The sequence below is a fragment of the Salmo trutta genome, chromosome 11 (genome assembly GCF_901001165.1).
Source record: "Salmo trutta chromosome 11, fSalTru1.1, whole genome shotgun sequence".
Lineage (NCBI taxonomy): Eukaryota > Metazoa > Chordata > Actinopteri > Salmoniformes > Salmonidae > Salmo > Salmo trutta.
The window spans coordinates 18,838,768-18,853,846 of record NC_042967.1 but is presented as its reverse complement, the minus strand read 5'-3'; the positions used below and the strand labels follow the sequence as shown (position 1 = coordinate 18,853,846).

At 40.6% G+C, this 15,079-nt stretch overlaps 3 long non-coding RNA genes across 4 annotated transcripts; all 3 read left to right on the top strand.

Moving 5' to 3' along the window:
- On the top strand, positions 1-3,082 carry LOC115202385 (uncharacterized). Of its 2 annotated transcripts, XR_003879956.1 has the most exons (3): positions 1-740; positions 2,294-2,410; positions 2,516-3,082. It is a non-coding gene; the product is annotated as an uncharacterized LOC115202385 (long non-coding RNA). The 2 variants fall into 2 exon arrangements; XR_003879955.1 differs by lacking the exon at positions 1-740 and having other exon boundaries at positions 1,666-2,410.
- A 7,714-nt stretch (positions 3,083-10,796) lies between these two features.
- On the top strand, positions 10,797-11,075 carry LOC115202386 (uncharacterized). Its single transcript, XR_003879957.1, has 2 exons — positions 10,797-10,888; positions 11,025-11,075. It is a non-coding gene; the product is annotated as an uncharacterized LOC115202386 (long non-coding RNA).
- Positions 11,076-11,168: 93 nt separating this feature from the next.
- LOC115202388 (uncharacterized) lies at positions 11,169-12,298 on the top strand. The gene is made up of 2 exons (XR_003879959.1): positions 11,169-11,332; positions 11,936-12,298. It is a non-coding gene; the product is annotated as an uncharacterized LOC115202388 (long non-coding RNA).
- The last annotated feature ends 2,781 nt before the right edge of the window (positions 12,299-15,079 follow it).

Below are 15,079 nucleotides of genomic sequence, written 5' to 3'. Positions count from 1 at the left end.
GTGTACCGGGGGTGGGACACTAGCGTCCCATGTAGCCCATAGAAGTTAAGTGTGCACTTGCGGTTTACACTTAGACACTGACTGCATTCTGATTCTCTACCCTTCTCCAGAAGTGTGCATTGGATTGGTGCAAATATGGCTGGATGGAGTTTCCACCATATTCCTCACACTAGTTCATTGGGGTGAAGTGTACCAACAGTTAAATACCGCGTTAGAATTTGTTGTGTGACGTAAAGAGGATTTCTCCAACAGAGCTAAACAGTTGTCTGAAAGTCAGGAAAACCTGTCCTGAAGGAAACTTGTCACAATAATCTCTACTTTCTCCAGGTGTGTGCACTTGTTCACTTTCCTTCATGGATTTGAATGGAAATGACTGGTACATGGGAATTCACTCTAGTGCCTATACCTACACCAACCCAATGCTTTTAGATTTGTGGGAAGTACTAGACAAATGCATACTTCCAGAGAAAGGAGATATTATTTGAACGTGATCCAGATGAGAATATTTAACAACCAACATGGTGGACACTGTGTTGTATGTAGGTACTAGAACAGTGGTGGAAGAGAGGGACATTGCAGTCCCAACGATGAGGACCGTGTTGAGGTGTCCTGAAGGATGGAGGCTGTTGGGATTCAGATGTTACTTCCTGTCGACTGAGAGGAAAACCTGAGCTTACAGCAGACAGGACTGTCTGGAGAGAGGATCAGACCTGGTGATCATAAACAGCAGAGAGGAACAGGTGAGCGAGAGAGAGAGAGCGAGAGAGAGAGCGAGAGAGAGAGCGAGAGAGAGACAGAGAGAGAGAGACAGAGAGAGAGAGAGAGACAGAGAGAGAGAGAGAGACAGAGAGAGAGAGAGAGACAGAGAGAGAGAGAGAGACAGAGAGAGCGAGAGAGAGAGAGAGGTTTATATGCTTATGAATCAGGAAAATGATTAATATCTCTTCACACTAATGACTTGATGGCCATTGAGTGCAAGCCATCACATGACTTCCTTATGAACGATGCCACAAACAGTATAACCTTGCAAAGTATAACTTCCTGCTTGAATGTGATTGGATATTTAAGACATTCTATCAACTAGTGGACCAAAGACAGATATCAGAGAGGTACCTGGTGGAGAAGCACATTAGACCAACTACATAGCTACTTGTCAGTACATGAAGAATCATAGAGTTGATATTACCATTAGGGGTCAGTTAGAAAGGTAATCATACAGTAGATATTACCATTAGGAGTCAGATAGAAAGGTAATCATACAGTAGATATTACCATTAGGGGTCAGTTAGAAAGGTAATCATACAGTAGATATTACCATTAGGAGTCAGTTAGAAAGGTAATCATACAGTAGATATTACCATTAGGAGTCAGTTAGAAAGGTAATCATACAGTAGATATTACCATTAGGAGTCAGTTAGAAAGGTAATCATACAGTAGATATTACCATTAGGAGTCAGTTAGAAAGGTAGTCATACAGTAGATATTACCATTAGGAGTCAGTTAGAAAGGTAATCATACAGTAGATATTACCATTAGGAGTCAGATAGAAAGGTAATCATACAGTAGATATTACCATTAGGAGTCAGTTAGAAAGGTAATCATACAGTAGATATTACCATTAGGAGTCAGTTAGAAAGGTAATCATACAGTAGATATTACCATTAGGAGTCAGTTAGAAAGGTAATCATACAGTAGATATTACCATTAGGAGTCAGTTAGAAAGGTAATCATACAGTTAGTTAAGATGGATGACCACATCAACAACCAGGTTATTGAATTATACAAGATTATTGAAGAAAATGAGAAGAGAGCAAAGAGGAAAGTGAAGACTGAGACCCATCATTCAGGTAAGAACCTATAAATCTATCACAGAGACTGACGCACCTCTGTGATAAAACAAAATCACTGCACTTCAGGCAGATTGCTCACATACACACACACACACACACACACAAACAGACACACGACTGATCATCCATCACATCAACATTATAATTTTAACCGTGTTTTAAGGATATACATAGTTTGTTTACAATATCATTGCTGACAAACAATGGAATAAAAAAAACGTGTATTTTGGGTTCTGATGGACTACGGCTGTTTAACTAAGTTCATGAGGCATTTATAAGTCATCATCTTTAAGAATGGATTGGTAGACTTTATATTATAACACAGCTGTAAGAAACGGTCCTATTGTGGCTGATTTTGTCAAACCCCCTCCCTCTTATACGTGTGGACGCATGTATGTGTTTGTGTGTGTGTGGGTATGTGTGTGTGTGTGTTCTCCCATCAGTGTGTATCTCCTCAGGACCTGAGGATTCAGGGAGAACACTCTACAGGATGGTTGCTGTGAGCTTTGGGATGCTGTGTGTTCTACAAGTCACTCTCAACATCTCCCTGAGACTAGTCTGTGAGTGTTTTCTTATCTAGTCATTACACTATATCAGACAATCACAACAAGCTCCAAATTAAAATGTTATCTGTGTACAGTAGCTAAGTTCCTCCTCTGTTACAGACCAGTTACAACAACCTGATTGACTGAAGAGAGAGGCCATCATCAGGCAAAGCTTTGTTACTAAGTTTCTCAGTGTGTTCACCTTTGCTCTTCAACGGAGCAGATACTTAATACTTTGATTCCAATTTCTACTTCCTCTCCACCGAGAAAGAAACCTGGGCTTCCTCCATGCTTCCACCATTTTAAAGTAGTCAAAGTTGTTAACTGGCTTGGTTTTCCTATGGGTTGTAGCCTCAATGGCGCTACCCACATTGTCACATACGCTGTAATGACACAGATATAAAGATGAGTCCTCTATCTATATGGGTTAAGGTCACAGTAATAGAAGGAAGAAACTGAGCTTGTAGAAAACAGCCAGTAGGGGGAGACAAACACTTATAAAAGTAGGTATTATACCCAGCATGAGGGACTTTTCTGACCAGCATCACATTGACAAGCAAATTATAGACAAAACCTCAAACTGACCCTGACTTAACCCTAACCTTCACCTAATTTTAACCAATTCAGAAATGTAACAGATTATATATGTTTCATGATTAAATAAAATGATGAATTTGAAGTTTAAAATGAAGCATTTTCCTTTTTAGATGTCCTGTTGTGGTACTTGTGGTGACCTTATATCCATTGATGAAAAGTGGCTTGTGTTTTCAGGACAGATACAGTACATAAGGCCTACATAGAATGTGGATTACTATTGCAACAACACATCATCAGTAGGGTAAAACTAACCTGTCTCACGACGGTCTAAGGGCACGTCTCAAATGGCACCATATTCTCTGTATAGTGCACTACTTTCGACCAGGGTCCATCACTATGTGGGAAATAGGGTTCCACTTGGGACACAGTAAGTTTAGGGAAGTTATTGCTGGAGCACCAATTGTATTGTAATTTCAGATGAGTTCAGCTGATTTCAGCATGCGTTGCTGTGCCAACACATTTTAGGCCATACCACTGACTTCTTTTAATAACAGCTTCCTGTCTGCCTGTCTGTCAGTGGTGTGTGGTTATTAGCAGACCTGGGCCACATATTCATTAGGGAACACCATAGTAAAATGTTTTACAACCGCAAATGAAAACATGTTATTCTTATTGGACAGGTACAGTTAGTCCCTCCCTGTTTCAGTTTGCTTTCTTCTGTTTCGTGCCTAATGAATATGACCCACATACTTTAGCTGTGCTTGGTTGACCTTGCCTGGTTTAATGGAACCAACAGTATTGTCCCAAATGCTCAAAGTATTTTATAGATAGTTTTTAAACCCAGGTCTGGATATGAGTTATTTATTAAAGCATCCAGCGACATTATTAAGATGTATACAGCCAATATGTTAATCAGTGATTTAGAGTAGTAAGAGACCATATAAGAGGGTGTGTGTGTCTGGTCTATGTATTTGTATTTATTATGGATCCCCATTAGTTCCTGTCAAGGCAGCAGCTACTCTTCCTGGGTCTAGCAAAATTATGGGAGTTATACCATTTTAACAACATTACAAGACATTCACAACAGATTTCACAACACATTAAGTGTGTGCCCTCAGGCCCCTACTCTACTACCACATATCTTCAACACAAAATCCATGTGTACGTGTGTGTATAGTGCCTATGTTATCGTGTGTGTGTCTGCATGTGTCTGTGTCTATGTTTGTGTTGCTTCACAGAATGTCGGTGGAACTTCCCCCAGTAGACCAGGAAGTTCCTCAGGAATCAGATAACAAGGTGAAAAGAAGAAGAAAGTGTCCCAACTATAACCAGCCAGGACATGTTACTGTATAACCAGCCAGGACATGTTACTGTATAACCAGCCAGGACATGTTACTGTATAACCAGCCAGGACACGTTACTGTATAACCAGCCAGGACATGTTACTGTTTAACCAGCCAGGACATGCTACTGTATAACCAGCCAGGACATGTTACTGTATAACCAGCCAGGACATGTTACTGTATAACCAGCCAGGACATGTTACTGTATAACCAGCCAGGACATGTTACGGTATAACCAGCCAGGACATGTTACGGTATAACCAGCCAGGACATGTTACTCTATAACCAGCCAGGACATGTTACTGTATAACCAGCTAGGGCATGTTACTGTATAACCAGCCAGGACATGTTACTGTATAACCAGCCAGGACATGTTTCTGTTCCACAAATCCCAACCTACATCAGGGTCAAAAGCAGTCAGCTTCAGACTCAGACATTCTGTACTGGGGGACCTTCCCTGGGTGAACGTTTAGTTTTTTGCCCTAGCACTACACAGCTGATTCTAATAATAAAAGCTTGATGATGAGTTGGTTATTTGAATCAGCTGTGTAGTGCTAGGGTAAAATACTAAATGTTCACTAAGGGGGGCCCAGGATTGAGTTCGGGAAACCCTGCTTTAAGGCACTGTAGCTAGAGTCAACAAACATTGTTGAACATGTCTGAGTCCATCTATACCAAGCCGGATATGACCAATACGGTTTGACAGAGGTTGAGATGGAGGAGAGGATTGTGGATATCTACATCAGTGCAGAGACCCTGGTGGAACGGTGAGATCAGCTCCACAATACATCTGCAGAATGGCCAGTTACATAATAGTTACAACACACTTACTGAGGAAACAGACCAACTACAGACCAGCTACGACAACCTGACCAAAGAGAGAGACCAGCTACAGACCAGTTATAACAACCTCACTGAAGAGAGAGGCTAGCTACAGACCAGTTACAACACCCTGACTGAAGAGAGAGACCAGCTACAGATCAACAAGTAGACTAAAGACAGACAACAGCTACAGACCTGTTACAACAAACTGACTAAATAGAGAGACCACTTACAGACCAGTTACAACAACCTGACTGAGGAGAGAGACCACCTACAGGCAAGCTACTACAACTTGACTAAAGAGAGAGACCAGCTACAGAGGGAGAGAGATGATTTTGAGGGCTGGTACTACATCTCGACCAAGACAAAAAACTGGAGAGACAGCAGAAAGGACTGAATGAACAGAAGAACAGCATTGAGGCCTCATTTATCAATTTATTATTATTATATACTACTTAGCCCATCATAGTGTAAGCCCTGTTTCATCCGGTGGGGGATGAACGCACACCAGTAGGAGATGACCTTTGATGAATACCATTTGTTCTCAGCCTCAGTGCTTGTGCAGGACTTTGGCTATTCCGCTTACAAAACACCCCTAATTAACTATATATGGTAAAAATCATCCCTTTAATGTCCCTAATTTACTATTTATGGTTAAAATCATCCCTTTAAATCCTGTGAGAATATACAACTAAGAGAGGACCATTAGGACAATTCAAGTTGCTTTAGCAATGGCACATCTACTTGAAATGAGTAGTCAACACTCACCAATAAGCCATCCATCCTCAACAGCTCCTTCCTGTAGGTATATAGACCAACATTGCTGTTCTACAGAATGGATGAGTCGTGGTTCCAACGGGCCACCTTGAAACCACACTCAGCAGTGTTTTTGTTATCATATAACCTATCACCTGCACTTTAAGAGTGGAAGCCTTTTCTGTTCACATAGTTGAACTGGTTTTGGGATGGTGAATGGGATGTGGGTGCCGTCTATGCTCAGTTTGTATTTGGGAATCCATTGATGGGATAGAAACCCCTCTTGATTTCACATGTTTGTGATGGTGTAAGGATATTGTATGTTACAGTTCGTTTTGCTGATGATTGCCTCCAAAGCATTGGCTCATCGAGGGATGTGAGATGCCAATTGGCAAGCTCCCACTCAAAAGTCCCCATTGCTAAAAACCCCTCGATGTGCACCAGAATGGCATGTTTTTGCCTTTCTTAGGTAGGTCTTGTATCCTCAAAAATTCTATACAGTTACTTTTGGGAAAAGATATCTGATGAGCCAATCTGTACTTTCTGGAAAAAAGTTCCATTTGTCTCTAAATAATTTTTTGTAAAATGCAGCATGCGGCACATTTTTAACAGAGCAACATCAGGCATCTCTAATTCCATTATTGCAGTGTTTTGTCACGGCTGTTGTAATGTAGAGATGACCAAGGCGCAGCGGGTTGCGTGCTCATCATGAATTTGTTAAACACGAAAAAACAACAAAGAAAGAAACAAAGAAACACGACAGAAAGACAGTTTCGCAGGCTATAACAATAAGCAGAATCAACTACCCACAAAACCCCAGGTGAAAACAAGCTCCTTATATATGACTCTCAATCAGGAACAACAAAGTACAGCTGTTCCTGATCGAGAGCCACACAGACAACAAAGAAATACACAAACCATAAAACCCTAGAATACCAATAACCAGAACATACACCCAAACCTTGGAACACATAAATAAAACACCCCTCTACAATACACACAATCCCCGGACCACATAAAACAAATACCCTCTACCACGTCCTGACCAAACTACAATTACAAATAATCCCTAATACTGGTCAGGATGTGACATCTTTGCACTGTTGGAGCTACGAACACAAGCATTTCACTACTCCTGCAACAACAACTGCTAAATATATGTATGTGACCAATAAAATTAGATTTGATTTGATTACACACATCCTGTCAAGATCTGCTGCATTAATTTACAATGGAAATCAAATTAAATGATTACTTTCACAATTGCAAGCAGTTCCCTTATTCCACCACTTGGCACTCACTGTTCCTATGGATGATCATGCTGTGCATCAATTCAAGCAAATGTTCATATAAATCTCAGACTTTGCGTGGAAATGATGCTGCGCATGGTTTACACACAGATGTGTTTCTATCTGTGGTTGATAAATGAGGCCTCTGCTGATCATTAACAGCAACAGGTGTCAGAGACAGAGAGGGGGATAAAGTTCTGATCTAACATTCCTTGGTCAGTAATGTATTTTATTTTACACATATAGACCATTTCAGTTAACAACATCTTTGTCAACAACAGACATTTCTCTTCAACCTTAACAAGAGAGGCTGGATTGGCCTGACTGACATGAAGAAGAGGAGACCTGGAAATGGGGGGACACATAGACATCCACACATTGCATGGTTTCTATTTGCATATGAACATGTTTACTACTTATTTCCTGTTTGTAGCTTCCCGTGTACCAGTATGATTCACAACATGAAGTCAGTGAAGTCAGTACAGCAGACTCAACAGATTAGATTTAACAATGAAAACAGACCATTTTGCGACCACAACACACTGGCGTAGCACACACCCCCACAGCCCCCGCAAGGTGGTTAATATTAAGACAAATGTTTGTGGAAAGAAAGTTGTAATTGTCCCGTCTTTCAAGAATCCCTGAGCTCTAAAACAGCAACATTTTCTCTCAGCCTCATGGCAAAATGTGGAGATTAGCTATAAACTGAGCTACGCCACTGCCACAACAGCAAACCACACACACAAACACACACTCACTCACTTTATTTTTTTGTATGAACATATTAATGTAATGCCTACTTATCAGCACCCTGTGTGTCAAGATTTAAAGAAGAATAAAATGTCTCAACCTCAACCACCATGTTACTATTTCATCATCTTCCTCTTTTTACATTTTCCTTTTATTCTGGGGATGGCATCTTAAACAGTTAGTCTCACACTCAGAGCAGAGACAGAAATAGACAGACACAGACAGAGGGTCAACGATAGTACCAGAACCTGAATATGGACAGAAAACACAGTAAGTTGTTGGAGATGTCTGAGGTCATCTATGCTGAGCCAGATATGACCAAGAAGGTCAAGTTTGACAGAGGTGAGATGGAGGAGAGGATTGTGGATATCTACGTCAGTGCAGACACCCTGAGAGACAGTGAGACCTGCACCAAGAGAGAAGAGACAGCCGACACTGCTCCTAATAATGGACCAGGAGACCAGCACTCAGGTAACACACACACATGGGGACACACACACGCACTCACACACACACACGCAAATAAGTTACACACACAAAACATTAAACACATGAGATTACCCTGTAGTACTAAAGCTTTATTTGTCCCAGTCCTGGATGATACAGTAAAACACATTACCAAAGATCTTTAAACATTTGTGATTCAGTACCTTTTCAGTGGTGGAAGAGACCCTCTGGAGTTGCTGCAGTGTGTCTGGGGCTGCTGTGTGTTCTCCTACTGTCTGGGGTCATAGGCCTGTCGGTCCAGTGTAAGTCTACAGTATATCTATACTAAACAGCAATATAAACGCAACATGCAAACATTTCTAAGATTTTACTGAGTTACAGTTCATATCAGTCAATTGAAATGAGTTCATTAGTCCCTAATCTATGGATGTCACATGACTGGCAGAGGTTCAGCCGTGGGTGGGCCTTGGAGGTCATAGGTCCACCCACTTGGCAGCCAGATTCAAACCACTGGGGAGCCATGCCCAGCCAATCACAATGAGTTTTTCCCCACAAAAGGACTTTATTACAAACATAAATACTCCTCAGCACCCGCCCAACACTCAGACGATCCCACAGGTGAAGAAGCCAGATGTGGAGGTCATGGGCGTGCGTGGTTACATGTGGTTTGCGTTTGTGAGGCCAGTTGGACGTACTGCCAAATTCTCTAAAACATTGGAGGCAGCTTATGGTAGAGAAATTAACATTCATTTAACCCTTTCACACGTACAATCACACGGGGTGTGATTGTTCTACAGTGGTCCCTGAAGCGTATGATCACACCCCGTGTGATTAGAACACTCATTTAGAACACTCATTTAGAACGGCCAGTTTCGAATGACGCAACAATCAACATTTGAGCTGGCCACACTTTTTTCAGAAACTATTTACACAAACACAGTCCTTACAAGGTTATGTCCAGAATGTGAGCAGTTTATTTTTGGATGCAATGTTCAGATATTCACAGAAGTATCTATAGCATAACACAATCATCCTAACCGGAAAAATGTAGGCTACATTTGTCCTAGCGCTGAGGAAAGATTGACGCAACACAAGCGGTCATATTTTCTAACTATCAGCTGACATAAACTACACTATGAATTAGCTAATAGCAATCACTAAGTACAATTAATCACATCACGGGTGAGCTCACCGTTGATCAAAATAATTGAGTAAAACACTTTCTAGAAATCGAAAGTAATCCGACGATTATTTTCAGCGCGCACCCATGCTTTTTTCTCCTCATAGAAACCGAAGATAATAAGAGAAGACAAGAGTTGTTGAAGGGGTGTGGTCTACCATCATTCACATCCCACATTCACTTCCTGAAGTTCTCAAAAAATGAGTGAACTCTTACTCACCTCATTTTGTTATAGCATCTTTGATCCGACAGACGATCAAGTGAAACCCAGAATGCATTGTATGTCAACAAACATGGCTCCATACACAAAGCTGGAATTAGCTTAGCTCATCATAATCAGTACAACCTTCAAAACATTATTTTACACACATACTATGTGCCCTTTACAATTTATGCAAAAATCGGAACGCATGATTTATCACGGGTAATTGAAAAACGTAAATAAAATAGTAAATATATCAATAATACCACACAAAACATTTTCTGATAGTGATTTATTGATACAAATTGCGCGTTTAGGCAGTCAATCACGGTAACCTCTCACTCCCACTCTGAGCCATTCAGTGTTGTTGTTTATGTAACAATCACATCCTGGAATGGAGAGAACGTTCGAACATCACGTGCATAAAAAAACTCACGCTGGGGCGACCGTTAGAGATATTTGGAACTCACGCGTGAAAGGGTTAACTGGCAACGGCTCTGGTGGACATTCCTGCAGTTAGCATGCCAGTTGCACGTTCACTCAAAACTTGAGACATCTGTGGCAAAACTGCACATTTTAAAGTTGCCTTTTATTGTCTCCAGCACAAGGTGCACCTGTGTAATGATCATGCTGTTTAATCAGCTTCTTGATATGCCACACCTGTCAGGTGGATGGATTATCTTGGCAAAGGGTAAATGCTGACTAACAGGGATGTAAACACATTTGAGATAAATATGCTTTTTGTGCATATGGAACATTTCTGGGATCTTTTAATTCATCTCATGAAACATGGGACCAACACATGTTGCATTTATATTTTTGTTCACTGTTTAAATAGTTCTTATGATTCAGATTTAGTAGTTATGATGTGATCTATTTCAGTGAGCAACTTCTTCTTTATTGTTGTTGCAGACAGCAACGTCTCAAAGAACTCATCTGCAGAGAGAGAACAGCTACAGACCAGTAACAACACCCTGACTAAAGAGAGAGACCAGTTACAGACCAGTTACAACAACCTGACTGAAGAGAGAGACCAGCTACAGACCAGGAACAACAACCTGACTAAAGAGAGAGACCAGCTACAGTCCAGTTACAACAACCTGACTAAAGAGAAAGACAAGCTACAGACTGAGAGAGATTTTCTTAGCAGGATGGTTACCAATTGCAGTGAGTAAACCTACACTAATAAATTATCATTCATCCCACAAACTTTATAGTGTGTCTGTATTCTTTCTTAAGTATCCAGGGTGATAAGTTGAAGGAAATTCATGTTTTCATCTTCTGTAACAAACCTGTCCTGAAGGCTGGCAGAAGTTTGAATCCAGTTGGTACTTCCTGTCTACTGAGACTAAAACCTGGGAGAAGAGCAGAGAGGACTGTGTGAAGAGAGGAGCAGACCTGGTGATCATAAACAGCAATATGGAACAGGTGAGAGAGAGAGAGAGAGAGACAGAGAGACGGGTAGATATGATCAATGATATGAATATATATGTATCTTTCTCAACAACAGACATTTCTCTTCAACCTCGAGAAGAGAGTCTGGATTGGTCTGACTGACTCTGTTAATGAGGGGACCTGGAAATGGGTGGATGACACCCCACTGACCACAAGGTGAGAGATGATAACTAATCTGTCAATAAGGCTCCATTCAACCTTTTTCTATGCAGGTTACTGATGATACCTGTCAAGACAATTAACTCTGAAATTTTTTTAGGATTATTATTTAGGATTATGATGTTCTAACTGTAACGTCTGATCGTTATTAACCCTGTAGGTACTGGTATTAAACATGATATCTGACTGTTGTTAACCCTGTAGGTACTGGTATTAACCATGATATCTGACTGTTTTTAACCCTGTAGGTACTGGTATTAACCATGATATCTGACTGTTTTTAACCCTGTAGGTACTGGTATTAACCATGATATCTGACTGTTGTTAACCCTGTAGGTACTGGTATTAACCATGATATCTGACTGTTGTTAACCCTGTAGGTACTGGTATTAACCATGATATCTGACTGTTTTTAACCCTGTAGGTACTGGTATTAACCATGATATCTGACTGTTGTTAACCCTGTAGGTACTGGTATTAACCATGATATCTGACTGTTTTTAACCCTGTAGGTACTGGTATTAACCATGATATCTGACTGTTTTTAACCCTGTAGGTACTGGTATTAACCATGATATCTGACTGTTTTTAACCCTGTAGGTACTGGTATGATCCACAGCCTGATAATGGTGGTGGCAAAGTAATAAATGGTGAGGAGCACTGTGTTGAGATACGCACAGATCAGAGCCTTCCGAATGCATGGAATGACTTGTCATGTGCGGAGAATCTTCACTGGATTTGTGAGAAAGTGTTTTAACATCACCATGACAACATACTGTAACACATACAGCAGACTACAGTGCACACAACTTCCTCCTTCATTCTCTCTCTCTCTCTCGCTCTCTGTCTCTGTCTCTCTGTCTCTCTGTCTATCTCTCTCTCTCTCTCTCTCAAACCCACATGCACACTCATGTTTTATTTGTTTGTATTAGCATATTAATAAAAGTCCTACTTATTTCCTGATGGTGGCTTCCTGTATCCCAGTAGTTATGTTTCACACATTATCAGACACAACATGAAGTTAGCACAGTAGACTCAACAGAATACATTTAACAATGTATAATTTTGCTGTTATAATACCAAACACACACAAACACACTCGTTTACATGTTTGTATGAGCATATTACAGTTTTTCTCAATTGCTAAAACACAATTTCTGAAACCTTGCTCCATTTCCTGAAAACATTAAACACAAAACCTCATCTTCAAGCACTATTTACATAACCTCTGACTCCTCTCGCTAAATGAAACATTTGCCTCAAAACAGTTTACCTGTGTTCAAAATCAAACACTGCTCTCAAATCATAAAAAAAGTGATCAAAATGATATACACCAAAAAATAGAAAACACATTGTTCAAAACATACAATTCTCAGGGAGAAGTACATTTTTAATCTAAAACAATATTCATATTTTCCGTCATTGTCTTTTGATGAACGAAAACATGTTCTATCATAGTAGCTCAAAATTGATCAGAAATTACTACTCTGCTTTGCTCTTTGCAATTTTGTTTTTTGTTCTTCCTCCTCCTTGTACCCCTATTTATACAGTACTGTACCCTGCATCTCACAAACTTGTCCTTTGTCTCTGTGATACTGTAATTCTTCTTCTTTGTTGATATGAACCTGCAACCAGTCAAAATCTATTGAGCAGTCAGTACTGTTAATAAATGGAAAGCACAATGTTCAGGGCCATACAATTTGTCCATTGTACAGTATACAGCCTACAATGCACTGTACTACAGTATACAATACTAAAAGGGACAAAAAAAAGGAGTAAACATGTGATCAATGTGCTTCTTCTTGTCTTTGAGCTCGGTCAGGCCAGAGCACTTCGTCGACATCACAAGCAATATTGTCCCTCCTGAGGCAACGGGGGAAGAAGCCTCTTGTGTGCCGTATCCAGCCCTGACATGATTCCTCACCTATATCACCACAGGCTAAATCCATGGCTTGCAGCAGATTTACTCTGGTGTAGGGTTGTCTATCATACACTTTCCATCTCCAAGAGGAGAAAAACTCCTCAATCGGATTCAGGAAAGGCGAGTATGGAGGGAGGTACAAGTTCATATACTGCCCATTGATGTTAAACCATTCCCTTACCTGAGCAGCTCGGTGGAAACTGACATTGTTCCACACTATCACATAGGTGGGAATGGGATTCTCATTTAGCTCTTGACCCTGCTGCTCTTGAACCTGCCTCTCAAATAAATAAAATATCTCTTAGATTGGCAATAAATGTTAGAAGGTGCTAGGTGTTATATGGCCCGAGTGTAACATGGTGATGTAGAACACCATGGTTGCTGATAGCAGCACAGATTGTGACATTGCCACCTCGTTGTCCAGGGACTTCAACAACGGCCCGCTGTCCAATCATGTTTCGGCCTCTCCTTCTCCTCTTTGTTAGATTGAAGCCTGCTTCATCGACAAAGATGAACTCATGGGGTCTGTCCAAGGATTCCAAGTCAAATATTGTCTGTGTAGAAATACAATATACTGTATGTAGGATTTTGTAAGTCGTAAAGAGACAGTGCTATACTATAGAGTACAATTAGGCCTACTGTATGCACTTCTGATTCACATACATTGTATGTACTGAAGAGTAATGTCATTCACATAGTATGTGTTAGTACTGTAGACAATCTGGATTACAGTAAATGTTTCTGAATGTACACTTACTTGCACATACTGAGCTCGCAGTTCTTTCACCCTTGGTGAGTTGCGCTCAAAAGGTACTCTGTATACTTGTTTCATTCGCATCCTGTTACGATGGAGGACACGGTCAATTGTGGAAATGCTCACACTGTCGATTCCCTGGAAGTGTGTGTTGTCTTGTATCACTCGTTCCTGGATTTCTCTGAGTCCTATTGCATTATCTTGAAGGACCATGCCAACTATAGCGGCCTCTTGCTCCCGAGTGAATATAGCTGTCCTTCCACCTGCATGTGGCAGCCTTGCAATTCTACAAAAAGTAGTTGTGCAGTTACAAAACATATTCATGCTGTCACGTCCTGGCCAGTATATAAGGTTAATTGTTTTGTAGTTTGGTCAGGGCGTGGCAGGGGGTATTTGTTTTATGTGGTTCAGGGTGGTGTGTTTGTTCTAAGGGGGGTTTGATTTAGTATTTCCGGGGTTTTGGGTTGATGTTCTATGTTTATGTATTTCTATGTGTAGTCTGGTGAGTGTGTTTCTATGTTGGGCTGATTGGGGTTGGGACTCTCAGTTGAAGGCAGGTGTTGTCTATCTGCCTTTGATTGAGAGTCCCATATATTAGGGTGTGTTTGTGATTCGTGGGTGATTGTTCTGTGTAAAGCACTATGCTTTGACAGACTGTTAGTTGTTCGTTTTCGTATTTTGTTATTTTTGTATGTTCATTTTTGTAGTGAATAAAAATCAAGATGAGCATTCACGAACCTGCTGCGTATTGGTCCACCTTTTCCGACGACGATTTTGCAATATCGTCAGAAGACGAAGAAATCCCTGACACATGCAGTACAATACATACAGTGATTAACATTACAAATGTCTATTGAAACAGCTGCATATAGTGTAGTACAGTAAATTTGCAATTACAAAAATACAGTAGTATACTGTACCTGTTCTCTTCTCTGAATGTCCTTACTATGGTGGACACAGAAAATCGTCTTAAATTGGGTTGCACTCTAAGTCCTGCTTCCCTCATTGTCAGTCCATGGACAAGAACATGGTCTATAACTGTTGCTCGAATTTCATCAGATATTTCCAC